The sequence below is a fragment of the Pongo abelii genome, chromosome 5, assembly GCF_028885655.2.
Source record: "Pongo abelii isolate AG06213 chromosome 5, NHGRI_mPonAbe1-v2.0_pri, whole genome shotgun sequence".
Classification (NCBI taxonomy): domain Eukaryota; kingdom Metazoa; phylum Chordata; class Mammalia; order Primates; family Hominidae; genus Pongo; species Pongo abelii.
Window position 1 is genome coordinate 21,862,777 of NC_071990.2, and position 26,098 is coordinate 21,888,874.

Sequence of the window (26,098 nt, forward strand, 5' to 3'; positions counted from 1 at the left end):
AGGTGATCTTTAAACTGGTGTTCTGAAGGGTGGGTAGGGTTTTTCTAGGAGTACGAAGGCCAGAGGGGAGATTAGGAAGATAAAAAAAAAAAAAGGGCAAAGACAAGGAAGGAAGAAAGAACAAGGTGTGTTTGCAGAATGGTGAAGAAGGCAAAGGATGATTGCAGGTGAGAGCTGAGCCTGTGGCCAGTGCCTTCGTTTGCAAGACTAAGGTATCTGGAGTTCATAGTATGGTTGACCTTGAACAACATGTGGTTGAATGGCAAAGGCCCACTTACAGGCAGATTTTCTTCCTCCTCTGCCACCCCTGAGAAAGCAAGACCACTTCTTCCTCCTTCACCTTCTCTGCCTACTCAATGTGAAGATTTCTAAGTTTCAGTCTCCGAGGATGAAGACCTTTATAATGATGCCCTTTCACTTAAAGAGTAGTAAATATACTTTTTCTTCCTTATGATTTTCTTTTCTCTAGCTTACTTTATTGTAAGAATACAGTCTATAATACATATGAGATACAAAATATGAATGCATCGACTATTTTATTGGCAAGGCTTCTGGTCAACAGTAGTTAAGTTTTTGGGGAGTCACAGTTATATGTGCGTTTTTGACTGTGCAAGGTGGTCAGCGCCTCTCACCCCCACATTGTTTTTTTGTTTGTTTGTTTTTGAGACAGAGTTTTGCTCTTGTCACCCAGGCTGGAGTGCAATGGCGCAATCTCGGTTCACCGCAACCTCTGCCTCCCGGGTTCAAACGATTCTCCTGCCTCAGCCTCCTGAGTAGCTGGGATTACAGGCGCCGGCCACCACGCCTGGCTAATTTTTGTATTTTTAGTAGAGACAAGGTTTTGCCATGTTGGCCAGGCTGGTCTGGAACTCCTGACCTCAGGCGATCCACCTGCCTTTGCCTCCCAAAGTGCTGGGATTATAGGTGTGATCCACTGTGCCTGGCCTACCCCCACATTGTTTAAGGGTCAATTGTATAATCAACCCTGTTCCCCCCAGAAGGACAAGATGAGATGCTTTTAGGATGTTAGCCTTACCACTCTGGAGGGTAAAAGAAATTGGGGGGGTTGCCCTCAGGCTTAAAGGAGCTGTGGACAGGGAGAGGCACATTGGGTTTTGTCTCTAAACAGAATACCAGCCCTCTGAGGGTTGGCAACTTAACTTCCAAAGATTATTCTCATCTCTGCAGCATGCAGTAGGCGCTAATACCATTCTTTGGTTAATTAAAAGATGTTTAATATATGCCTCATTAAGCAGAATAATCAGTATCTCTGAGATGCTTATGTGCTTTATTTTTCTCCTTTTAATAAAAACAAAAATTAGAGGGATAAGAAATAATTAGGGGCAGTCTGTTAGCTCTCACTTCATTTTTTTTCTCCCTTGATGATTCTCTTTCATTTTTTTTCCATAGCTCACATAGCTCACTTTCTCCCTTGACCTAGTCCTCTGCTGATAACATCAAAGTTAGCACAGTGGGTTTGAACACAGCTCTCAAGATGGAGCCATGACGATACGGAAATTGGATTTTAAGCATCTGTGATCTCTGCCCATTTCCTCTTTAACTAACACATGAGACCCCTCACAGTCTCTCTAAGATGTAGAATTGTCCATATCTGTAGACTCGAAGTGCTGTGGCCGAGGACTTTCTTTGTGCTTATTTTTATGGCTGATTTATTTGCATATTTGCAGAATATTCATCAATTAGAAAAGATTTTTTTTTTCTTTCTCCTTTAAGGATACCAAATCCAGGTGGGAAGTAATGATCTTGGTGAATTCTAGCACTTGTCAATTTGAGAATGTTCAGGGAAAACAAATGAAAGAGAAAGGATGAATTTATTTGTATGCTATCATTCACTAATTCAAAGCCGCAGACATTTCTTTCTTACTATACTTTTGAAGTTAAGGATTGGAACTGAATAATAGACAACCTTCCAACATGAAACATGATCAAGCTTGAGGGATTTTATTGGGGTTTTTGATATTTCATTGTTTTCTAGTTTCCCTTTGTCTTTGATCAACTTATTCCTATGACAAGAATTTGGTCATGTTATTGCTTTTCTCTTTCCCCTAAGCTTGTCTTATGTCATGGGAATTCTTTCTCTCCTTTTTTCTTTTCTCGGTAATTTCGTTGATTGCAAATAAATAAACTAAGTATTTATCTAGACTTAGTTTAAATATACCAGTCAGTTGGAAGTCTGCTTTTATTTTTCCTTCAAGTATTTTCAGTTTTCTATTTAAATGTGTTCGTAGTAAAGAATTTTAAATTCTAAATTATATAAAACCCATTCATCCTGAATATTGGGCTAAGGCTTATCTTTGCTTTGTAAATCTTTCTCAGTGCTGCAAATTAGGAGCTAAGTAATACTGTCCTAGTGGTGGTGGTGGTAGTATGTTAAAAATCCTGGAGTATAAACTGTTTTCAAGTGTCTTCAAGTACTTCAGAAGTCTCCATTTTTATAGTAGCACTTGATATGGTAATTATATATGATTCTCCTGTGTTCATTAAAATAGGAGCCTAGGGCTTCTCTGACAATTTGTTAGCTTCCCATAGGTTGCAAGTCATAAAATTGCTTTGCTCTAAAAATCTGTAATTCAGTGCTTTCACTAATTCAGATGGGCTTTCTCTCCATTCTTTTTCCTGGTAGATAATGAGAGGATTTTTTTTTTTTTCTCATTCCTCTGAGAATATGAGGGTAGTCCAGCTATGTTGGGAAACAGAAGATATGGGTTATCTTGGAAGGTGAATGTGGCTATTTTTATTGCTTTGGTCTTAAAGGACCTGTAATTTCAAAAGCATGATAATTCCCTCCCTCTTAGTTCCTGCAGTTAACTCCTAGGCCCGTATTTCCAGAAAGGATGTTTATTTTTTTCCTGAAACCAAAATAAAAGTTTCTATCATCTCAATAAGGCAGCTTTTTAAAATGTGGGAAAAAAATTTTAAGAACAAATCCACCTAATAGCCAAAAGGTAGAACCAACCCAGAAGTCCATCCATAGATGAATGGATAAACAAAATGTTGCATATACACACAATGGAAGATTATTCAGCTTTAAAAGATGGAAATTATGGCACATGCTACAACATGGGTGGATCTGAGGACACTGTGCTAACTCAAGCCAGACACAGAGGGACAGATATGGTATGATCTCAAAAATATGAAATATTTCAAATAGGCAAATTCATAGAAACGGAAAGTAGCTTAGAGCTTGCCTGGAGCAGGGTTGGAGGAATGGAGTTACTGTTTAATGGGTACAGAGTTTGTTTTGCAAATTCAAGAGTTCTGTGGCAGGCTGCTGGTGATAGAAAAACAATGTGAACAAATGTGCTTAATGCCACTGAACTGTATGCTTAAAAATGGCTAAAATACGGGCGTGGTGGCGCGTGCCTGTAATCCCATCTATTAGGGAGGCTGAGGCAGGAGAATTGCTTGAACCTGGGAGGTAGAGGTTGCAGTGAGCCGAGATTGTGCCACCACACTACAGCGGGAGACTCTGTCTCAGAAAAAAAAAATAAAAAAAGGCTGAAATGGTAAATTTTATGATATATATATATATATATATATATATATATATATATATACCCACAATTAAAGTTTTTTTTTTTTTTTTTTTTTTTTGAGATGGAGTCTCACTCTGCACCAGGCTGGAGTGCAGTGGCATGATCTCAGCTCACTGCAACCTCCGCCTCCCGGGTTCAAGCGATTCTCCTGCCTCAGCCTCCTGAGTAGCTGGGACTACAGGCGCCCGCCACCACGCCTGGCGGATTTTTGTATTTTTAGTAGAGACGGGGTTTCACCATGTTGGTCAGGCTGGTCTTGAACTCCTGACCTCGTGATTTGCCCGCCTCGGCCTCCCAAAGTGCTGGGATTACAGGTGTGAGCCAGCGTGCCTGGCACACAATTAAAATTTTAAAGAAATCTTCAGTGAAAGGGAGTACTAGTAATACTAAGTTTTTAGAACTTACAAGTTATCATATAAAACAAATTGGTCATTTGAGCTGATTTTCAATATGCTGACACATGCAGTATAAATTGCAAATATGTATGTCACTACCACAACATCTAAAAGAAATCAAAGATGTACACAATGTTTATGACAAATAAAACTACTGCATTTAATGTCAGAAAAATATCCCAAAAAAACAAATCCAATTAGATTTGTTAATTTGTGGTATTTGTGTGTCTCCTGTACAGACATTTTCTCATTTGGATTCCTGACACTTGGTAAATAAAATTACTATTATTGTTCTCTTGTTTCTTTGAATTTGGAATTCCTGGAACACAGGAAAATTTGATACATGTCCTAAAAGAAAAAGAGGAGAACAAAATGAGTGCTACTTAATATGGGGCCATCACAGTGGCTCACACCAATAATCCCAGTGCTTTGGGAGGCTGAGGCTGGAGGATTGCTTGAGGCCAAGAGTTCCAGACCGGCTGGGCAACATAGCAAGATCCCATCTCTACCAAAAAATAAAAATTAGCCAGGGTGGTGGCATGAGCCTGTAGTTCCAGCTACTTAAGGAGGCTGAGGCAGGAGGATTGCTTGAGCCCAGGAGTTTGAGGCTGCAGTGAGCTATGATTTCTTCACTGCACTCTAGTCTAGGTGACAGAGTGAGACCCTGTTTCTAAAAAAAGAAAAATATAAGTAAACAAATAAAGTGAATATGCATGTCTGAAATTTGTTTACCTGAATGTTCTGATTTAGTGGGTCTGGCGTGGGGCCTGAGAGTCTGCCTTGCTCACAAGCTTCACCTGAATCCCTACTTCGGAGGTCCTGGGAAGCCTTTGGATGGTTCTGCTTTCTTCACTGCTAATTTAGGATCCACGCTAAATCACGCTGGTTACTTACCATGAATCAGCTTTCTGGCTTTCGTGATATTGTTGCTGCTGTCATCTCAGTCTTCTTGTCCTTGTAGATTTCTGCATTCTGAGAAACTCCTTTAGTTTTATTTTAGTGGAGTATTTTGATAGGGCGAAATGAAGGGAACTGAGGTAGCACTCGTTTTTAAAAGGAAGTTCCCAATTCTGTTTTCACTTTTTTTCTGGCTAAGTGCTCATTGTTGGGGGAGGGGAGAACACTGACTAATTTAGCAGAATCATCAGCATGTATCGGCATTCCCCTCTGACCTCAAGTTTATTTGAATCAATGTTGATTGAGTGCTAAGTATGTGCTGGGCATTGTGCTTATCCTTGATAGTTGGTAGATGTGGTCCCTGCTATAAGGAAACTAGTACTATATACTTTAATCCAAAAATGGAGGGTGGGGCACATAGATGACACAATCTTGACGGAGCATGTTCTTTTTTTTTTTGAGATGGAGTCTCGCTCTGTCGCCCAGGATGGAGTTCAGTGGCGCGATCTTGACTCACTGCAAACTCCGCCTCCTGGGTTCACACCATTCTCTTGCCTCAGCCTCCCGAGTAGCTGGGACTACAGGCGCCCGCCACCACGCCTAGCTAATTTTTTTTTTTTTTTTTTTTTGTATATTTAGTAGAGACGGAGTTTCACCATGTTAGCCAGGATGGTCTCGATATCCTGACCTCATGATCCGCCCGCCTCGGCCTCCCAAAGTGCTGGGATTACAGGCGTGAGCCACCGTGCCTGGCCAGAGCATGTTCTTACAGTCTGTTGTATGTCACAGTCGTGAAAGCTGCTACCTTAGACCCCACCCCCACTGTCTCACTCGGCAATTTCAGTCTCATCCCCAGATTGTTCTCCTTTATCTGTTTTTATGATTTCCACCCCTTTGCTATCCTGATTAAAGTGGAAAGTTTTAAGCCATAGAACATGCTTGTTTCTGTGAAGGGTCTTTCTAAATTGTGTCCATGCCACTACATCATTCTTACTTCAGAGAGAATAATTGCTTTCTAATTTGGCAGAGTTAGGGGAAATATAAACATGCCCTTATTAGCATTGTGTGGAAGAAGAATTCTAACATGGACCCCATGATTCACTCCCAGACCCGTGTTGCATACACACCCTGAGTAATCCCTGGAACTGTGACTGTGATGAATTTACTCCCTTGACTAGTTATGTTCTATAGTATAATTGACCTTAATATCAGGAGATTATCCAAGTGAGTCTGACTTAATCACACCAGCCCTTTAAAAGCAGAGAGTTTTGTCTTGCTGCTTGAGGAAAGAGAAGCTGGAGATTCTTAGCATGAGGAAGATTCAAATGCACCTTTGTGAGCTTGAAGATGGAGGGGGCTGTGTGGCAAGGAATGCCGGCAGCCCCAAGGGAGCTGACAGCCAGCAAGGAAGTGGGGATGTCAGTCCTGCAACTGCAAGGAACTGGATTCTATTAATGACAAGAATGAGCTTTTAAGGGGCTTTTTCCTCTAGAGGCTTTAGATGAGAACTCAGTCCAACACCTAGATTTCAGCTTTGTGACACACTGAGCAGAGAACCCAGTCATGATGTGCTGGGCTTCTGACTTAGAAAACTGTGAGCTAGTAGATGCCTGTTGCTTAAGCCACTAAGTTTGTGGTAATTTGTTATGCACCAATAAAAAACTAATATACATATTAGTGTGCAAATGCATTTGAAAAAGAGTCTACAAGTACATTCAAAGAAGACTGTATAAGGCTTGCCCGTGAAAAACCAAGCTAATGCTGCTTAGCCAGCTGGGCAAAGAAAGTCTAGCTACCTTACACATAATAGGAATTTAAAATGTCATTGATACATAGGAAGTATCAAACCATGGAAAGGGCATAGATTTAGAGAGAAGAAATATGAGCAAGTCTTGGCTCTCTTAATTCCTAGCCAGGGGAGGCCACTCCTCTGAATCTCACCTATAAAATGAAGGGGTTGACCAGATGCATCTCATCACAATGTAACCCCTGGTTTTATTTAGCAAGCAATGTACTCAACTCATTTCCGTAACTTTCTTTGATTTAGCCTAGCCCTGACCCACTGGGTATAGGATAACGGTTGTTGTCTGATGGATGTCATTTTTGGGTAGTTTTTTAAAAAGCAGCTTAAAATTTTATGGGTTTTTAAGGATCAGTCCAAAATATTCCTGTCTTAGTACAATAATCTGATATTTGCATCAAAAAGCTACAGCAAAATATATTACTTGGGGCTGAGGCAGGTGGATCACTTGAGGTCAGGAGTTTGTGACCACAGCCTAGCCAACATGGTGAAACCCCGTCTCTATTAAAATTACTAAAATGCTGGCGTGGTGGCTCACGCCTATAATCCTAGCACTTTGGGAGGCTGAGGCAGGCGGATTACCTGAAGTCAGGAGTTCAAGACCAGCCTGGCCAACATGGTGAAACCTCATCTCTACTAAAAAAAAAAAACTACAAAAAATTAGCCTGGTGCAGTGGCGTGCGCCTGTAATCACAGCTACTCGGGAGGCTGAGGCAGGAGAATTGCTTGAACCCAGGAGGCAGAGGTTGCAGCGAGCCGAGATCGTGCCACTGCATTCCAGCCTGGACGACAAGAGCGAAACTGCATCTCAAAAAACAAAAAACAAAAAACATGCACCTAGAAATTGATCTTTAAAAATTTGTTTTTGAAACTCAGGGTGGTTCTGACTAGAAGCATTTCTCTGCCTGGAACACCTGCTCATCAGAACTCATTCTTAGTGTGCTTCTACAGCGTTTTGGGGGTGGGCACATAGCCCGTTCTTGTGCATCACTGTGCGTGAGTCTGGTCTGTTGAACTTAGAATTACGTTTAAAAATCTGTCTGTGTGTCTAAGTACTGGTGTTTTAAAAGAAGTGGTTGCATGGAGCATCTGTGTTGCTAGTCTTTTTCCTAGGAAATGATTCTTCTCTGAGCTTAAGGATCTTGTTCACATTGCAAAATAAAAATCTGTAGAAAATTAAGGACACTTAAGTTATAATATTTCAGGGATATAATGATATTTCAATGGGAAAATGCTAATTATGGAGAGCTTTCTTTCCCCCAACACCTGGAGCTTCTTAACCTGCTACCAACTAGCTGCTGATTTTCATAAATTGGACTGTACGAGGGGAAAAAATCCCTCATCAACTCAGCCACCAGGAAGATGCTGGAAAGTGTCTGTCAGTTGTTTAAAAGAGAGAAAAGGAATACCTCAGCCGCCTCCCAGGATGCGTGAAGCCTCCAGGAATATCAGCCAACCTGGGCTTTCCGCATGGAAAACAAAGCTGCCTAAATGGGTATGTTTTAAAACTATAACTTCTGAATTGCTCTCCTGGATATTTTCAAACACATCTTAAAAAGGCAGGTGGACTCAGTGGCTCACACCTGTAATTTCAACACTTTGGGAGGCTGAGGTGGGAGGATCGCTTGAAGCTAGGAGTTCAAAGTGCGGTGAACTGTGATTGTGCCTCAGCACTCCAGCCTGGGTGACAGAGTGAGATCCTGATTCTAAAAATAACAAAAACCAAAAAAAGGCCAGAGGCGGAAATGCCTCACTGTTGTGGTTCATGATTCCATCACAGACATTAATGAAGCCTTCTATCCACCCAAGGGGCACACCACTGTTTCCCCCTCCATCACTTTTAATTTTGCCCCAAAGTTGCCGGCCCTCACTTGACATCTGGCTTGTGAGGATGACTTCTGTGGAGCTAGCTATTGTTTCTTCCGTCATTTTTAAACAATACTAGAGGACAGTGGGGAGGGGAGAGGGAATCACAGCTCCCACACAAGCAGATGCCTATTTGAGAGTGTGCAAAAGCAGTGTGACATTCTGGAAATAGTAGTCTCATTTCACTTCCTTGCCCATTCTTCACCATCAGTACAAATGACGTATTTTCTGACATTGGTTCAGGGTTTAAAACCTCAGGCTTTCAGAGTCTGTCCACATTTTTGAGAATTCTGTCTTAAAGAATGTATGCCGTTAAAAGCATTAACCATTACTTTCATTCTGTTCTAGGGAAACCATCCAGTGCTCTGCGCTTGTACAAAATCCTTTGGACTTTTAATTGGGCGATAACTTTGCAAGTGGTTAAGCACTGTACAAATTAAACTTCAGTCATTCAGCAATGGTATCGAACACTTATATCTTCCCTTAATTTCCTTACTCTTGATATCTATGTTTTATGAAATTGAGGGCAGCACAGGTTAGCAAAAGTGGTTTGATCTTAGAATGCTTTTGTATTTAATTCTATGCAGAGTTTCTGGTAATTCACTCTCACCAGCTTAGCCATGTAATGCCACAATTCCATAGATGGTGGTTGGGCACCATGGACTTAGGCACCACCTCCTCTCATTCCTGTTTGATGTTTTCACGTGAAGTTAATTTACACTAGGATATAGAAAGGGTAATGATTTGGGCAGAGAACTTGCTTTCCCTCTACCATATAATTGTGATTTTGACTCTACTTTTTGTTTTGTGTGTGTGTGTGTGTGTGTGTGTGTGTGATGAAGTCTCTGTCACCCTCGTTGGAGTATGGTGGCGCGATCTCGGCTCACTGCAACCTCCACCTCCCAGGTTCAAGCGATTCTCCTGTCTCAGCTTCCCTAATAGCTGGGACTACAGGCATGTGCCACCACACCTGGCTAATTTATGTAGTTTTAGTAAAGACAGGGTTTCACCATGTTGGCCAGGCTGGTCTCGAACTCCTGACCTCAAGTGTTCCACCCACCTCAGCCTCTCAAAGTGCTGGGATTATGTGTCTGGCTTGATTTTTGACTCTATTGAAGTCGGAGACAAATGATCCAGCAGAGACAATATAAGGTCTTATCCTGATTCTCAAATTGTGTGGAAGACAAATATGACTTAAAAATGACATTAACACAAAAGAGTAAGTAGAGGCTGAGAAATGGGATTGGATGAGGCATGTACTCCATGTGGAATGCCTATTCGGTTAATTGAAGGGTGAAAATCTTTCTTTGTAAAACAAAGTGCTATAAAAATGGATACCTGGAGACCATATCTTACTTCTCCCCCACAACTTTCGAATATTAATCTGAAAGGGAGAAATAAATGACCTAAAGGGGTCTCGGGGTAGAGAACCATGCTCTAGCTGTTTCTTGTTGGTCATGTCTCCATCTCAGCAGGAGGATGAGTGGTGTCCTGCACCCATGCAAGACTTTTAAGTTCTGGCCGGGCGCAGTGGCTCATGCCTGTAATCCCAGCACTTTGGGAGGCCGAGGCAGGTGGATCACATGAAGTCAGGAGTTGGAGACCAGCCTGGACAACATGGTGAAACTCCGTCTCTACTAAAAATATAAAAATTAGCCGGGCACAGTGGCGGGCAACTATAGTCCCAGCTACTCAGGAGGCTGAGGCAGGAGAATCGCTTGAACCTGGGAGGCAGAGGTTGCAGTGAGCTGAGATGGTGCATCATACTCTAGCCTGTGCAACCGAGTGAGACTCCGTCTCAAAAAAAAAAAAAGATTTTTAAGTTCCTAAGCTGCTGCTTGAGGTCTGAAGCCTCAAATGATGCAGCTAATGAGTGGGTCAACATATTCCTTTTCTTCCCCTTATAAATGGAGTAATACATTTAAAATGTAGAGGCCTGTTACCAGCAGTGGCTTAGGTCTGTGAGGTCCAGGCTGATGAAGTGCACATGTGTTGATTAAGTTTCAATCCTGTGCCTCCTGAAAGGCCTCGTCCCTCAGCCCGGTGCCATGGATGGTGTATCCATGGCCTCTTCTGCCTGGATGGAGGTCCCATGATCTCCATACTGCCAGCTCCTATCCCATTGCCATGCTTGGGGGCTCTCTTTGACATCTTCAGAGGACCCTGAGAACTTTTCCTGAAGCCTCTCTCTCCCAGTCTGTCTTAGTCTGTTCCTGCTGCTACAACAGGAAACCTCAGACTGGGTAATTTATAAACAACAGACGTTTATTTCTCATCATTCTAGAGGCAGGGAAGTCCAAGATCAAGGCATCAGCAAATTCACTGTCTGTTGAGGACTCAGCCTCTGCTTCTAAAACGGTGACTTGTTGCTGTGTCCTTGCATGTTGAAGGCAGGAGGGCAAAAGGGGGTGATTGTGTTGGCTGTGTCCTCACATGGTGGAAGAGATGGAAGAGGGAGGAAACTCTCCCCCTTTTTTTTTTTTGAGACACAGTTTCGCTCTTGTTGCCCAGGCTGGAGTGCAATGGCGCAAACTTGGCTCACCGCAACCTCCACCTCCTGGGTTGAAGTGATTCTCCTGCCTCAGCCTCCTGAGTAGCTGGGATCACAGGCATCCGCCACCACACCCAGGTAATTTTGTATTTTTTTTAGTAGAGATGGGGTTTCTCCATATTGGTGAGGTTGGTCTCGAGCTCCCGACCTCAGGTAATCCGCCCGCCTCAGCCTCCCAAAGTGCTGGGATTACAGGCGTGAGCCACTGTGCCCGGTCTGAAGCCTCTTTTATAAGGCCATTAATCCCATTAATGATGGTGGCAACCCCATGGCCTATTACCTAAAAAGGGTCTTGCCTCTTAATACATTACGTCACCTTGGAGGTTAATTTCCAGCACGGGAATTTTGGAGGAAGACATACGTCCAAACCATAGCACTGTCTCATTTCGCTTCGAGTCTCTCTTTGCTTCTGGCCGCGGCATTTCAGTTTCTTCTTTCTTGCTTCAGACATGAATAGTCTTCCTGGGCCCAGTGCTGCAGTGATCTCCCTTTTCCTGTGGTGCCTTGTTTTTTGTTTTGTTTTGTTTTTGTTTTTGTTTTTGAGACGGAGTTCACTCTTGTTGCTCATGCTGGAGTGCAATGGCATGATCTTGGCTTACTTCAACCTCCGCCTCCGGAGTTCGAGCAATTCTCCTGCCTCAGCCTCCCAAGTAGCTGGGACTACAGATGCCCGCCACCACACCCGGCTAATTTTTTGTATTTTTAGTAGAGACAGGGTTACACCATGTTAGCCAGGCTGGTCTTGAACTCCTGACTTCAGGTGATCTACCCGCCTCAGCCTCCCAAAGTGCTGGGATTACAGATGTGAGCCACTGTGCCTGGCCAGTGCCGTATTTTTTGTGTTTAAATAGCTCAGGTCTTATTTTGCCCCTTCCTCTCCTCCTCCCCACTTTCCTTCTCTTACTGCCCATGATCAGGTAGCAGGAAAGGTGGGTGCTTTCATGTGGATTGTCAGGTTGATGGACTCTTGGGAGTCAAGTCAAGGCCTTGTCTAACTCATCTTCCCTCCTCTTAATTTCCTTGTTTTCGACTGGGTGCAGTGGCTCACCCCTGTAATCCCAGGACTTTGGGAGGCCGAGGCAGGCAGATCACAAGGTCAGGAGTTCGAGACCAGCCTGGCCAACATGGTGAAACCCCGTCTCTACTAAAAAAAAAAATACAAAAATTATCTGGGAATGGTGGCATGTGCCAGTAATCCCAGCTGCTTGGGAGGCTGAGGCAGGAGAATCACTTGAACTCGGGAGGCGAAGGTTGTAGTAAGCCGAGATCGTGCTACTGTACTCCATCCTGGGCAACAGAGCAAGACTCCAACACACACACACACACACACACACAAAAAAATTCCTTGTTTTCTTGCATCAAAATTTAAGAACACAAACTGTAAAATGTGGAAGGTCTATGGGACAGTAGGGGTAAATTTCCACTAGAGTAGAAGTCAGAAACCTGGCCTCAAGTGCCCTCACTGCTGTTTTCTAGTTGGAAAACCTTTGACAAGTGAGTTAACCTTTTTTGAGCTTCAGTTTCCTCATTTTAAAAATAGACATCATATTGATCTTATCTATAGGGCCACTAAAAAATCAACTGGGATAAGGTATACCTACGAACTTTGCAAATTGGCTGGGCATTGTAGCTCAAGCCTGTAATCCCAACAATTTGGGAAGCCAAGGCGGGTGGATTGCCTGACCTCAGGAGTTTGAGACCAGCCTGGACAACATGGCAAAACTCCGTCTCTACACAAAATGCAAAAATTAGCTGGGCCTGGTGGCGCACACTTGTGGTCCTAGCTACTTGGGAGGGTGAAGGCAGGAGGATCGCTTGAGCACAGGAGGTTGAGGCTGCAGTGAGCTGTGATTGCACCACTGCACTTCAGCCTGGGTGTTAGCAAGACCCTGTCTCAAACAAACAAACAAACAAAAAATTTATAGATAAATGAAAACAAGAAAAAGCTTTGCAAGTTCTAAAAAGAGCGAGTAACCTGTTTCAGGCAATATGCTAAGCACAGTAGGAGAATGATGAAAACAGTGCTGGAAGCTGGGCATGGTGGCTCACGCCTGTAATCCCAGCACTTTGGGTGGCCAAGGCAGGGGATCACTTGAGGTCAGGAGTTCGAGACTAGCCTGGCCAACATGGTGAAACCCCGTCTCTACTAAAAGTACAAAATTAGCCGGGCGTGGTGGTGCATGCCTGTAATCCTGCCTATAATTTTAGTTATTTGGTAGGTTGAGGTGGGGAAATTGCTTGAACTCAGGAGTTGGAGGTTGCAGTGAGTAGAGCACCATTTCACTCCAGCACGGGCAATAAGAGAGAAACAACCTCTCAAAAAAAAAAAAAAAAAAAAAAAAAAAGTTAAAAAAAAAAAGAAAACAGTGCAGGATTAAAAGTGGGAAGACTGGTTTGAATCCCAAACATGGCATTTCCTAGTTGTGTGACTTTGGTAAATTACTTAATCACTTAGAAGTTTATTTTCATCATTTCTAAAATAGGGACAATAAGGTGAGGTAAAATGTAATGCTATTATAGATATCAGAAATTACCATGTGTTGTACAAATGTTAGCTGTTTCATTGTTATTCTCCAAAATTGTATAGTAATACAGAGAATAATTTTTGGATATATTTAAAAGTACCATACTGTTAGAATCCTGGGAAATGAAGGAGTATTTCTTGTGATCCACATTGCAGCCTCTTTTGGAATCTAGACATGAATGTAAGGAGGCTGGCCAAGTTTCTTTATCTTCCACATAAAATAAAGTTCACTTGATTAATTAAGTGCATTATTTTATCTTTTTTTTTTCAGGATCTTGAGATACAGGAAAAGTTTTCTATTTCATATTTAGCAAACCTAATTCGCTACCTGTGGTATAACTTTTAAAACTTTGGTATTTTAATGTTTACATTTTTAAAAGGGAGGTAAAAAAATTTGTCTTACTAGGTGGGATGGCCGTAAAGGTAAATTGAGATAAATTAAGGATAGATTTTGGAAACTTGAAAGTTAACATGTTTTATTGCCATCTTTTCAATATATTTTGAAACAAATATAAAGCTTTTGTCCAAAAGTGCTTTGTTTAGGACAGACTTAAAAATACTAAAAAACTAAAATGAATTAGGGTCTTTCATTATTTAAAATTATTTCAATTTAAAGGTTTGTTTCATTAAAGTAGTGTTGATTTTCACAGTTCGAAATAATGTTAATATAAAATATAGTTGAAATAATCTTTCTAAATAACAGAAACAGAAGTTTTAATATTCAAATTTTATATACTGAATAACCTAGTAGTAAAATTTATAATGTTTCAACCAGAAACAGAGAAATCAACAAAATCATGCAATTTTTTTTTTTTTTTTGAGACAAAGTTTCGTTCCCTCACCCCGTCACCCAGGCTGGAGTGCAGTGGCGCGATCTCAGCTCGCTGCAACCTCTGCCTCCTGAGTTCAAGCGATTCTATTGCCTCAGCTTCCCGAGTAGCTGGGACTACAGGCACCTGCCACCATGCCTGGCGAATTTTTATATTTTTAGCAGAGACAGAGTTTCACCATATTGACCAGGCTGGTCTCGAATTCCTGACCTTGTGATCCGCCTGCCTTGGCCTCCCAAGGTGCTGGGATTACAGGCGTGAGCCACCGTGCCCGGCCAAAACCACACTATTTTAAGGAGTACTCAGACACGTCAGTGTATCACAAATCAAACAGATACCAAATAAGAATGCTAAGGATTTGATCAATGTAATTAATAAGTAGAATTAAGAGACACATTATATTTTGTATGCCACTGAGAATGGAAGCTTTCAAATGCACAAGACATATTTCCAAGAGTTCATCATATCTTTGTTTCCATTATTTTTAAATGTCTGGATAATTAATTCTTTACCATTAAGTTTATAATAGTTGAGTTCTACTCTTCTACTCTTCTATTCTTAGAATAGGCGTGTAGGACTCCAGCTAAAACAAGAGGCTTTGAACAGCCGGCTGTGGTGGCTCATGCCTGTAATCCCAGCACTTCGGGAGCCCGAGATGAGCAGATCACTTGAGGTCAGGAGTTAGAGACCAGCCTGGCCAACATGGTGAAACCATGTCTCTACTAAAAATACAAAATTTAGCCAGGTGTGGTGGCAGGCACCTGTAATCCCAGCTACTAGGGAGGCTGAGGCAAGAGAATCGCATGAACCCAGGAGGTGGATGTTGCAGTGAGCCAAGATCACGCCACTGCACTCCAGCCTGGGCAACAGAGCAAGACTGTCTCAAAAAATTAAAAAAAAAAAAGAATAAATAAATAAATAAATAAAAACAAGAAGTTTTGAATACTTCTTCAAGTCTAATGACACTGAACTTTTGCCACCAGTTACCACTGCTACCCCCATCCTCAGCCTTTTCTAGTCTGCATAGAACTTTGGGGAAGGGTTGGGGAGGAGAAAGTCTCTTCAGCTTTATAGAGGACATGAGAGAGACAATTCCCAGAGACACTTGCCACGAGGATTGGGGTGCCTGCAGGAAGGCAGCATTAGCATTGGATTTTCTGGTTGAGTGACTGCTCGGGCCGACTTGCCAACCTGCCCCTGTGCCTATCTGGGTTGGGAGGAGAGAATGGAGAAGAACAGCAGGAAGAAGGTTGCCAGTGGAGCAGCCCACGTATCTCCCTTTTAGTTTGTCAAGGATATGCATGGTCTCCAAGGGTGAAATGGACACTGGGAATGGTAGTTGGTCCTGAGCCATCTTGCTAGAACTGTCCCTAAGTGGCTGGCTTTTGATAATGGGAGCCAAGGGGTGGGTGGAGAAGGTTGAGCCAGACCTATATCAGGGAAGCTGTGCAGTGAGGACCTCCCATAAGACCCTCAGAGGAACTCACATCCCAGCCGGCATTATCCAGAGAAGCGATCGTGGCCACTTATGCAGGGAGACATTTGCCTTTCTCTCTCTAGCAGTTCCTCGTGGGAGGAAGAATGCACTGGAGGCCAGGGAATGAGAAAGAAATGTGTAAAAGGCTATAACCCAGCTCTTCCTGTTTAGAGTCCAAGTAACAGCTTTGCCTGACCAAGGCAGGAACTTACATAAAACCAAAATTGAATTTGAGAATACAAATGTAAATTGATCATGCTGGGCACAGTGGCTCCCACCTGTAATCCCAGCACTTTGAGAGGCTAAGGTGGGTGGATCACCTGAGTTCGGGAATTTGAGACTAGCCTGACCAACATGGAGAAACCCTGTCTCTACTAAAAATACAAAATTAGCTGGACGTGCTGGTGGATGCCTGTAATCCCAGCTACTCAGGAGGCTGAGGCAGGAGAACCGCTTGAACCTGGGAGGCGGAGGTTACGGTGAGATGAGATCGTGCCATTGCACTCCAGCCTGGGTGACAAAAGCGAAACTCCATCTCAAAAAATAAAAAAAAAGTAAATTGATCAAGAATATAATCACCAAAAGTATGACCCCCAAATTATGAGATCTGCCCAAGGTGTCATTAAAGATGGGAAAGAGGTTTATAAATAGCAATTTGGGGCCGGGCACAGTGGCTCATGCCAGCAATCCCAGCACTTTGGGAGGCCGAGGCGGGTGGATCACCTGAAGTTGGGAGTTCGAGACCAGCCTGGCCAACACGGTGAAACCCTGTCTCTACTAAAAATACAAAAATTAGCCGGGTGTGATGGCAGATGCCTGTAATCTCAATTACTCGGGAGACTGAGGCAGGAGAATCGCCTGAACTAGAGAGGCAGAGGCTGCAGATCCTGCCATTGCACTCCAGCCTGTGCAACAAGAGCAAAACTAAAAAAAAAAAAAAAAAAAAAAAAAAAAAAAGTAGTAATTTGGGGGCGGGGCTTGCTGGCTCATACCTGTTATCCCAGCACTTTGGGAGGCCGAGATGGTCAGATCGCTGCAGTCTAGGAGTTCGAGATCAGCCTGCACAATATAGAGAAACCCTGTCTCTACAAAAAATACAAAATTTAGCTGGACATGGTGGTGCATGCCTGTAGTCCCAGCTACTTGGGAGGCTAAGGCAGGAGAATTGCTTGAGCCTGAGGGTTGGAAGTTGCAGTGAGCCAAGATCATACCACAGCATTCCAGCCTGGATGGCACAGTGAGACTTTGTCTCAAGAAAAGAAAAAGTTTGGTAGCCTTGATGTGATTAAAGTAAGACCATTTCATGTTAATTGCCCACTGAGAGGATAACACTCAAATGAACCCAGTTTCAGATTCTCCTTTTTACATCATTATGATATCAAATATTCATCCTCTATCCAAATTCATCCCAGAAGAGTTGATATTAAGTACTTAGCTTCTGGGAGCATTGTTATTAGGCCTGGAGCCCTTGACATTATGTATGGTGTGAAGGGGGTATGTAAAGATGAAAAGATGACTCAAGGCAGTAGGTGTTTGCTTAAGTGAATTACTTGTGATAATTGCATGGCCTCTGTACACAAATGGAAATATCTTCATTTTAAGAATTGGGTTTGCATTGTCAACAGTGTGTGAGACAGATCCTGAGACACCTAAAAGATATATAATAGACGAAGTAACACTGAGAGATGCTCATAACTACTGAGTTAAAAGAGCCATACTCTAAATAGAAGACTGTAAGCATTATGATACCATGTCAACACAGCTTAATAAAAAGCTACTTTACAAAGGGAGAAATATCGTTCCTAATGTTTTCCAGAGAGTCAGTGAATGAATTGAGAAGTGGATCCAGGATTTCATGTATCAGCACCATAGGTTTTATCATTTATATAATCCTTTTTTCTGTCACTGTCAAGATTTTAAAGGGGGACTATGGTTTGACTTAAAGAGAGTAGGCAATTCAGGCATACCACACAAAGCTGTTAAATCTCAGAGGCTTGAGATTTCTTGGCTCCTTTTAAGTTTTGGAAGCAGAGCACTCCTAGGGAATGCTATTCGGAATTGGCTTCATGGAGAAAATGTAGCTTTTGGGCGGTTAGCTTTTGAAGCTGAGAGAGGATAATAGGTTGGTGAACAAGAAGGCAAAAGTTGCTTCAGGTTTGAAAAATAGAGGAGTGAGGAGGTGATAGTCTTGTGAAGACTCTCACTGTAATAGTTCTTTGCAGGACCAAGTGGTTCTCCAGATCGAGCTCAATTTTCCCCTGAGTGCATTTTCTGAGTTGTGATAAAGCCCAGGTACCCTCTTACGGAGCGACTATCTCTTTGTGCCCAATTGCCAGGGCTGTGCTATCATCTTGGCCAACTGCCCATTTCCTTTGGGTCTGAGAGAACATTTCAATTTAAATCTGATTGTATAGATTTAGGACTTGGGGAAAAAAAGGTATGTGGAGTGACTTTTTTTTTTTGAGATGGAGTCTCACTCTTTGCCCAGGCTAGATTGCAATGGTGCGATCTCAGCTTACTGCAACCTCTGCCTCCTGGGTTCAAGTGATTCTCCTGCCTCAGCCTCCGAATAGCTGGGACTACACGTGCGTGCCACCACGCTCGGCTAATTTTTTTTTGTACTTTTAGTAGAGATGGGATTTCACCATGTTGGCCAGGATGGTCTCGATCTCTTGACCTCGTGATCCACCTGCTTCAGCCTCCCAAAGTGCTGGGATTATAGGCGTGAGCCACTGCACCTGGCCGACTTTTTTCTTTCTCTGCCTCCTACTATGAGAGTTCCCATCTTTGATGGATGACTCAGAATTCAAATTACACCTAGAAGCAAACACATCAGGCTTGAGGGTAGAGAGGGAGAAAAGAACAACCGTCCCATCTGTGTTTCATCCTGAGTGGGAGGTTCAAATCTAGGTATTGGCAGAATGAGATAAAGGAAGGAGAGATTGAGAAAGAGTGGAAGTGGGATGGAAAGTTATTAAGGGAAGTCATTCCAGGACAGTTTTCACCCACTCAATAGATTACAGGACGCCATGGAAGAACTGAACCACCTCGGTAGGCTGCACCTCAGGCTCTGTGCAGACTAATGTTTTTATTGCTTAACAGGTATTGAGTCACCTTGTTAAATGCCATCCCTAATATAGAGATGGGCTTATTCCTTGCCCCAAAGCTACTGGGAGCCTAGTTAGGAAGACACGTAACACACACAGGTCCCAACACCACACAAGAATGGTGCTCCTGTCATTCTATTAAGTGGCTTGCCAGGTGGAATGAAGTTATCTTGCTGGGAGTCCTCTGCCAGAGAGTTCAGTCTGATGAGAAATTTGAAATTTGATGCAATCACATTGCATCAATAGTAAGGGTTTCGGGAAGCGTTCACTTTGCTACATGTTGAGAGAGACTTGATTCTTGGCACTGAGGAAGAGAGCTAATGGCCCTCACCCTGCACGTGCTTGAGTGTGAAGTGGTTCAAACAAAATTTTCTTTTTTTACTTTTAATTTTAGATGTTATTTTGATAGGGTCATAAGAATAGTGCTTCCTACCTAGGCCCATTGCTAATACCACTGTATTAAGTCTTCTTAGAAGCCCATGAATGTGCTGGCTAAAAAGTCCTGGGGGCTCCCTGTGCTAGATGTAGGGGGACATATAAATGGTTTTGAATTTCAGTTTCTATGTCAGTGAGAATTCTGTGCCAGAAAAGAGCATCTGCTCTTTATTTTATAGATGAGGAAATTTAGTCCCAGAGAGAGTGTGATTTGCCTCTTCCCTTGAGATTAGCCGGCAGAGTCAATAAGAAAAATCTAGGTCTTCTGATTCAGTCCAGTGCCTTTGTCTGTATGTCGCACTGTTTTCCTCATTATCTTGAGATTTGCTGGAGCCACAGGACTGCATAATGGTTGTGCATATGTGGATTTGAGTGCCACAGCTGAATTAACTCATGTCAGTCTCAGTCCCGAGCCTGTTCCCACAACATGTGGTAAAGCATCACTCCTTGTGGTCTCAGAATTGGGTGCCTGGAGGATATCATAATCACCGGGGATAGTTTTTTCTGTTGCTGCCTGGTGCACACATCTCCTCTGCCTTGACTTGTCTGAAGTCTTTCCCTCTTTGAGGCAGGGACTGAAGGGGTGGAGCCCAGCTGTGCAAGTGCAAAGGCATACAGCCCTAAGCTGAGCCTAATTTGAGCCCATTGAGTAGTACTAATTTTGACTCATTATATTTTTGAAAATTCAGAGCATAGGTTTTTTGTTTGTTTGTTTGTTTGTTTGTTTTTTGAGACAGAGTCTCACTCTGCCGCCCAGGCTGAAGTGCAGTGGCGTGATCTCTGCTCACTGCAACTTCCGCTTCCGAAATTTGAGTGATTCTCTTGCCTCAGCCCCCTGAGTAGCTGGGATTACAGGCACGTGCCACCACACCTAGCTAATTTTTATATTTTAGTAGAGTTGGGGTTTCACCATGTTGACCAGGCTGGTCTTAAACTCCTGATCTCAGGTGATGTTCCTGCCTCAGCCTCCCAAAGTGCTGGGATTACAAGCGTGAGCCACCGTGCCCAGCCCAGGGCATAGTTTTAAGGCAAATGTAGTTCTGTTTTAAGAACGCTGGTTTGAGGTGCACTGAGACTGAGCAGGGAGGGGTGTTTGTTACTGTGGACCTGGTGATGAGGACTTTCTTATGTCTTCTCTGAGCTAGAACTTCTCTTTTGACTTGGCTTCATGCTTCAAACTCATGACCTCTCTTACCTTATTGGTTGGCAGGTTTTGTGCAATGGATTTTATCAGTAAGGAACTGAATTTCAATCTTGCAATTAGATAACGTGATTACTTAAGGGGACTTTCACTATTTTAGGCCGGGACTCCAATCAAATAAATCCCAGGCCCTGCTCAATCTGTGTGCTCAAAATTTTCGAGTTTTCAGTTGTGATGGGTCACCCTCTGTATATTCTTACTGTAGTACACAATGCAAAATGTATCAAGATAATTAACTGGATTTAGGTGTTCACAGTGCTATTATGGAACATTACTTCTTTTAGTGTGACACGCATTAGGCTCTATCACTTGTGTCATGCTAGCCTGATTAGCACCTCTTCCTAGGGCTGTACCCTGACTCTTTTTTTATTTTTTTTGAGACAGAGTCTCGCTCTGTCACTCAGGCTGGAGTGCAGTGGCACAATCTTGGCTCACTGCAACCTCTGCCTCCTGGGCTCCAGCAATTCTCCTGCCTCAGCCTCCCGAGTAGCTGGGATCACAGCCACCGTGCCCGGCTAATTCTTGTATTTTTAGTAGAGACAGGGTTTCACCATGTTGGCCAGGCTGGTCTTGAACTGCTAACCTCAAGTGATCCACCCACCTTGGCTTCCCAAAGTGCTGGGATTACAGGTGTGAGTTACCGCACCCGGCCCCCCGACTCATTTTTAGAGAAGAAATGTTCTGTTTTCTAGAAGCATTTTCTAACTTCTCAAGGGGCCAACCAAAGTTTACTTTCGTTGCTCTTCTGTACGTGTGCCTGGTTTCCCAAAGCCCTTTGCTTGGGAACAGCTCGCTCAGTGAGGCTGCCTGGGGTGTTGCAGCCTCAGGTGTTGGTGTTGCAGGGTTTTCTGTGCTTGCCCTTCTGCCACAACCTCTGCAGTTTCTCATTTCCTGCTCTGCTCCCTGGGTCCCAGGTACTGGTCGCTAATTTGGCTTTATTGCCTATGAGAGGCATGGGCAGGTGGCATTGCAACACCTCTGCCTTTGTTTCTTCCTTCTTCTCATGAGGGCTGGGAGAACAGGAGGGAGAGGAGGCAGAGGGGAGCACGGGTGGTGATCGCCCATTAATTTAAACACAGAGAAGGGTAACTGGAAACAGGCTTCCTTTCTGCCCGTACAAAGCCTCTTTCCTCCTCTTTTCTGCTGCAGGCCCTTAATTCCTCTTTCTTGCTTAGGTTCTATATCTTATGGGATTTTTTACTTTAGGTGTATAGGGACTCTCTAAAAATGTTTCTATAGGCTGGTCTGGAAAACTAATTGCTGTTTATGATATTGTTTCTATGTGAAGCTGTCTTATGAGATCCAGATAAATTGCAAACATTTCTTAGGAATATGAACCATCTGTAAGTTTTGGTAAGTAAACATATCCTTCGTTTTTGGGTCTTTCTAAGTTTGTCTTCACTTCATTTTGGAGTCTAGAGTTGTGACATGTAGTTTTAAAGATATCAGAGGGCACAAAGTATATTCTTTCCTGGCATTAAATCTCATTTGCCACCTCCCCGCACTTCTAAGATCTCTACATTTTCCTTTCCATGGGTGTCTTTCAGAGGATCATGTTTTGGTCTTTGGATAATTCTGCTTTCGGAATACAGCATGTGGCTGGGGACTTGCTTTAAAGTGCTATGCAGAGTTTTCTCCTTTTAGAATGCATTTTTTTCCCCCTTGGTTGACTTCACTAAATACTGCAAACCCAAGAAGAGTCCCATGGTTGCAGATCTGGTATCGATTATCATTAATTCTTCTCTTTATGACTTTGCCACTTAAATACACATTTAGAAACAAACTAAATAAACATTAAATGGCATAACTAGATTTTGGACTTGGGTGGTCCAGTGAGTTTCAGCATATGCTTAGCTTTGAAAGGTGGTTATAAAAACCCTCCATTTAACTACCCCATTAAATGATTGGGATATATTTTTAAAGATTTTTAAATGTATGAGTTCAGATATTTTAAAAAAGAAAGTTGGAATTATTTATAATTTATTGTCATACAAATTAGCTGAAAAGGGAAAGTAAATTTTGCTTATATGGATGCTTAGTCTCTGTGTTTCAGTTTGGCTGGTTGATTGATTGGTCTCTAGCTGTGTGGCTTTGGTGAAGTCACTCAACTCTCTGAGCTTTGGTCTCTTCAGTTGTAACAGAGAATATTTCCTAGTTGATTCCCAGGCTCTCTCCCACTTTGGAAATGCTAGAACTCTGCAATTCTGTGAATTTAAAATTTGATATTTAAAATAATCATGTGAAGCAGAAGGTATACTATTTACTCAGCCATGGAAGTGGAGAGATGGCAAGTTCTGGAATGATCAAAAAAGGTTTAGGAATAGTGTATAATCCTGAGCCTTGTCTCCAAAGTCAATCCTTCTTTGTTGCCCTGTTTATTGAACTGTACGTACGGTTGGGACAATAGATGGGGCATCTGGAAAAAATATTTTAAAAAAAATGTATGGGCAGAGACGATGCCTCAGGACCTTAAATGTGTTGTCATACAGTGTTCGGTGATGGTGCTGTTAAATGCAGTGCTCTGTGACTCAGCCCTATTAGAAGCATTTTGGATTTGGCCCAATGGTGTTTTGGTGGTTTTTGGATTATGTGTTAGGAGTCAGAGCGTCTAGAGTAATTCTTGGCATTGGATCATCATGGCGGACAGGAAGCAGGACTAGATTGCAGCTCCAGACAGAGCAGCTTGCGGAAACTCGCACTGTGAATTTTAGCTCCAGATCGACTACAAGAAAAAACCAGCAATCTGGAGAGGACCCACAGACCCTCTGAAGGAAGTGGACTGCTCCTGCAGGAGTCAGGAGACACCCTAAATACTGTGAGTGCCCTAACTGTGGAAGTGGGAAAGGGAGACCCTCCTCTCCCAAACACATCCCCACTGGAGCTGAAGGTCTGTTTGTGGCAGAAGTTTCTGACTTTACCTGGAGCTGAGTCGATTTAGAGAGCCGAGTGAAATACAGGGGTAGAGGAAGCAGCAGAAAGGCCCTGGGAGCTCCCTGTATCCCTTAGCAGGCCATTCCTGCTTGACATCACAGAGCTCCATTGGGAGGGTGACCAGAGGAGCAACAGATAAAACTCCACAGGGGGAAGGAACTCTCGAGCTGAACTTTGTTAACAATTTGAACAGGACCAGAAGCCTCCTGGTCAGAACTTGGGGGAGGGCGCAAATCTAGTGTGTAGACACCCCAGGGTGGGGAAGAACCAAGCTTTTTCTTTTGCAGCTTGGAGGCAGGTAGCCCAGGGCAAGTTTTCAAGCCCATCATGCCCTGCGCCTGGAAACAGACTCGGGGCTGTTTCCAGATATCAGGGCAGGGGGCATGATGGGAGTGAGGCTGGCCCTTCAGTTTGTGTGGGAGCTGGGTAAGACCTGTGACTGCCGGCTTTCCCCCACATTCCTGACAACCTGCATGACTCAGCAGAGGGAGCCATAATCCTCCTATGTACACAACTCCAGTGACCTGGGAATCTCATCCCCATCCCTCACAGCAGCCACAGCAAGACCTGCCCAAGGAGAGTCTGAGCTTAGACACACCTAGCCCTGCCCCCACCTGATGATCCTTCCCTACGCACCTTGGTAGCAGAAGACAAAGGACATACAAGCTTGGGAGTTCTAGGGCCGGTCCCTCTCTATACAACTATAGCTGATACTGTCTGGAAAGTGCCACCTGCCAGCAGGAGGCCAACCCGCAAAAAAACAGAGCATTAAACCACCGCAGCTAAGGATCCCCACGGGGTCCCTTGCACCCTCTACCACCTCCACTGGAACAGGCACTGGTATCCACCACTGAGAGACCCATAGACGGTTCACATCACAAGACTCTGTGCAGACAACCCCCAGTACCAGCCCAGAGCCAGGTAGACTCCGTGGGTGGCTGGACCCATAAGAGAGACAACAGTCACTGCAGTTTGGCTCACATGGAACCACATCCATAGGAAAAGGGGGAGAATACTACATCAAGGGAACACCCCGTGGGACAAAAGAATCTGAACAATAGCATTCAGCCCTAGACCTTCCCTCTGACAGAGCCTACTCAAATGAGAAGGAACCAGAAAGCCAACCTTGGTAATATAATAAAACAAGGCTCTTCAACACCCTCAAAAAAATCACACTAGTTCACCAGCAGTGGATCCAAACCAAGAAGAAATCCATAATTTACCTGAAAAAGAATTCAGGAGGTTAGTTATTAAGCTAATCAGGGAGGGGCTAGAGAAAGGTGAAGCCCAATGCAAGGAAATCCAAAAAATGATACAAGTGAAGGGAGAAATATTCAAGGAAATAGATAGCTTAAAGAAAAAAACAATAAAAAATTCAGGAAACTCTGACACACTTTTAGAAATGTGAAATGCTGTAGAAGGTCTCAGCAATAGAATTGAGTAAGTAGAAGAAAGAAATTCAGAGCTCCAAGACAAGGTCTTCGAATTAACCCAATCCAACAAAGACATAGAAAAAAGAATAAGAAAATATGAATAAGTCTCCAAGAAGTCTGGGATTATGTTAAATCACTAAACTTAAGAATAATCGATGTTCCTAAGGAAGAAGAGAATTCTAAAAGCTTGGAAAACATATTGAGGGGAATAATTGAGGAAAACTTCCCCGGCCTTGCTAGAGACGTAGACATCCAAATACAAGAAGCAGAAAGAACACCTGGAAAATTCATTGCAAAAAGATCATTGCCTAGGCACATTGTCATCAGGTTATCTAAAATTAAGACAAAGGAAAGAATCTTAAGAGCTGTGAGACAGAAGCACCAGGTAACCTGTAAAGGAAAACCTATCAGATTAACAGCAGATTTCTCAGCAGAAACCCTACAAGCTAGAAGGGACTGGGGCCTCATCTTCAGCCTCCTCAAACAAAACAATTACCAGCCAAGTATTTTGTATCCAGTGAAACTTAGCGTCATATATGAAGGAAAGATATAGTTGTTTTCAGACAAACAAATGCTTAGAGAATTCGCCATTACCAAGCCACAACTAAAAGAGCTGCTAAAAGGAGCTCTAAATCTTGAAACAAATCCTGGAAACATCAAAACAGAACCGCTTTAAAGCATAAATCACATAGGACCTATAAAACAAAAATACATGTTAAAGAGTAAAAACAAAGAACAAAAAAGCCAAGTACACAGGCAACAAAAAGCACGATGAATGCAAGGGTACTCCACATTTCAATACTGACATTGAATGTAAATGTCCTAAATGCTCCACTTAAAAGATACAGAACCCCAGAATGGATAAGAACTCACCAACCAACTTTCTGCTGCCTTTAGGAGATTCACCCAACACATAAGGACTCATACAAACCTAAAGGAGTGAAAAAAGGCACATCATGCAAATGGACACCAAAAGTGAGCAGGGGTAGCTATTTTTACATCAGACAAAACAAATTTTAAAGCAACAGCAGTTAAAAGAGGCAAAGAGGGACATTATATAATGATAAAAGGCCTTGTCCAACAGGAAAATATC

At 43.0% G+C, this 26,098-nt stretch overlaps 1 protein-coding gene across 20 annotated transcripts in view; it reads left to right on the plus strand.

The window, feature by feature from the left end:
• The window catches only part of LOC134761654 (uncharacterized), a 985,940-nt gene that overhangs the window by 183,453 nt on the left and 776,389 nt on the right, over nt 1-26,098 (plus strand). The window contains exons 1-2 of one of the 20 annotated variants that reach the window (XR_010140606.1): nt 5,508-8,145; nt 8,865-8,976. The exons of 18 other annotated variants lie outside the window; for them this stretch is intronic. The gene's annotated coding sequence lies outside the window, so the exon portion shown is untranslated. Of the gene's footprint in view, nt 1-5,507; nt 8,977-26,098 lie in introns of those variants that run through there. One more of the 20 variants, XR_010140604.1, reaches the window with a different exon arrangement.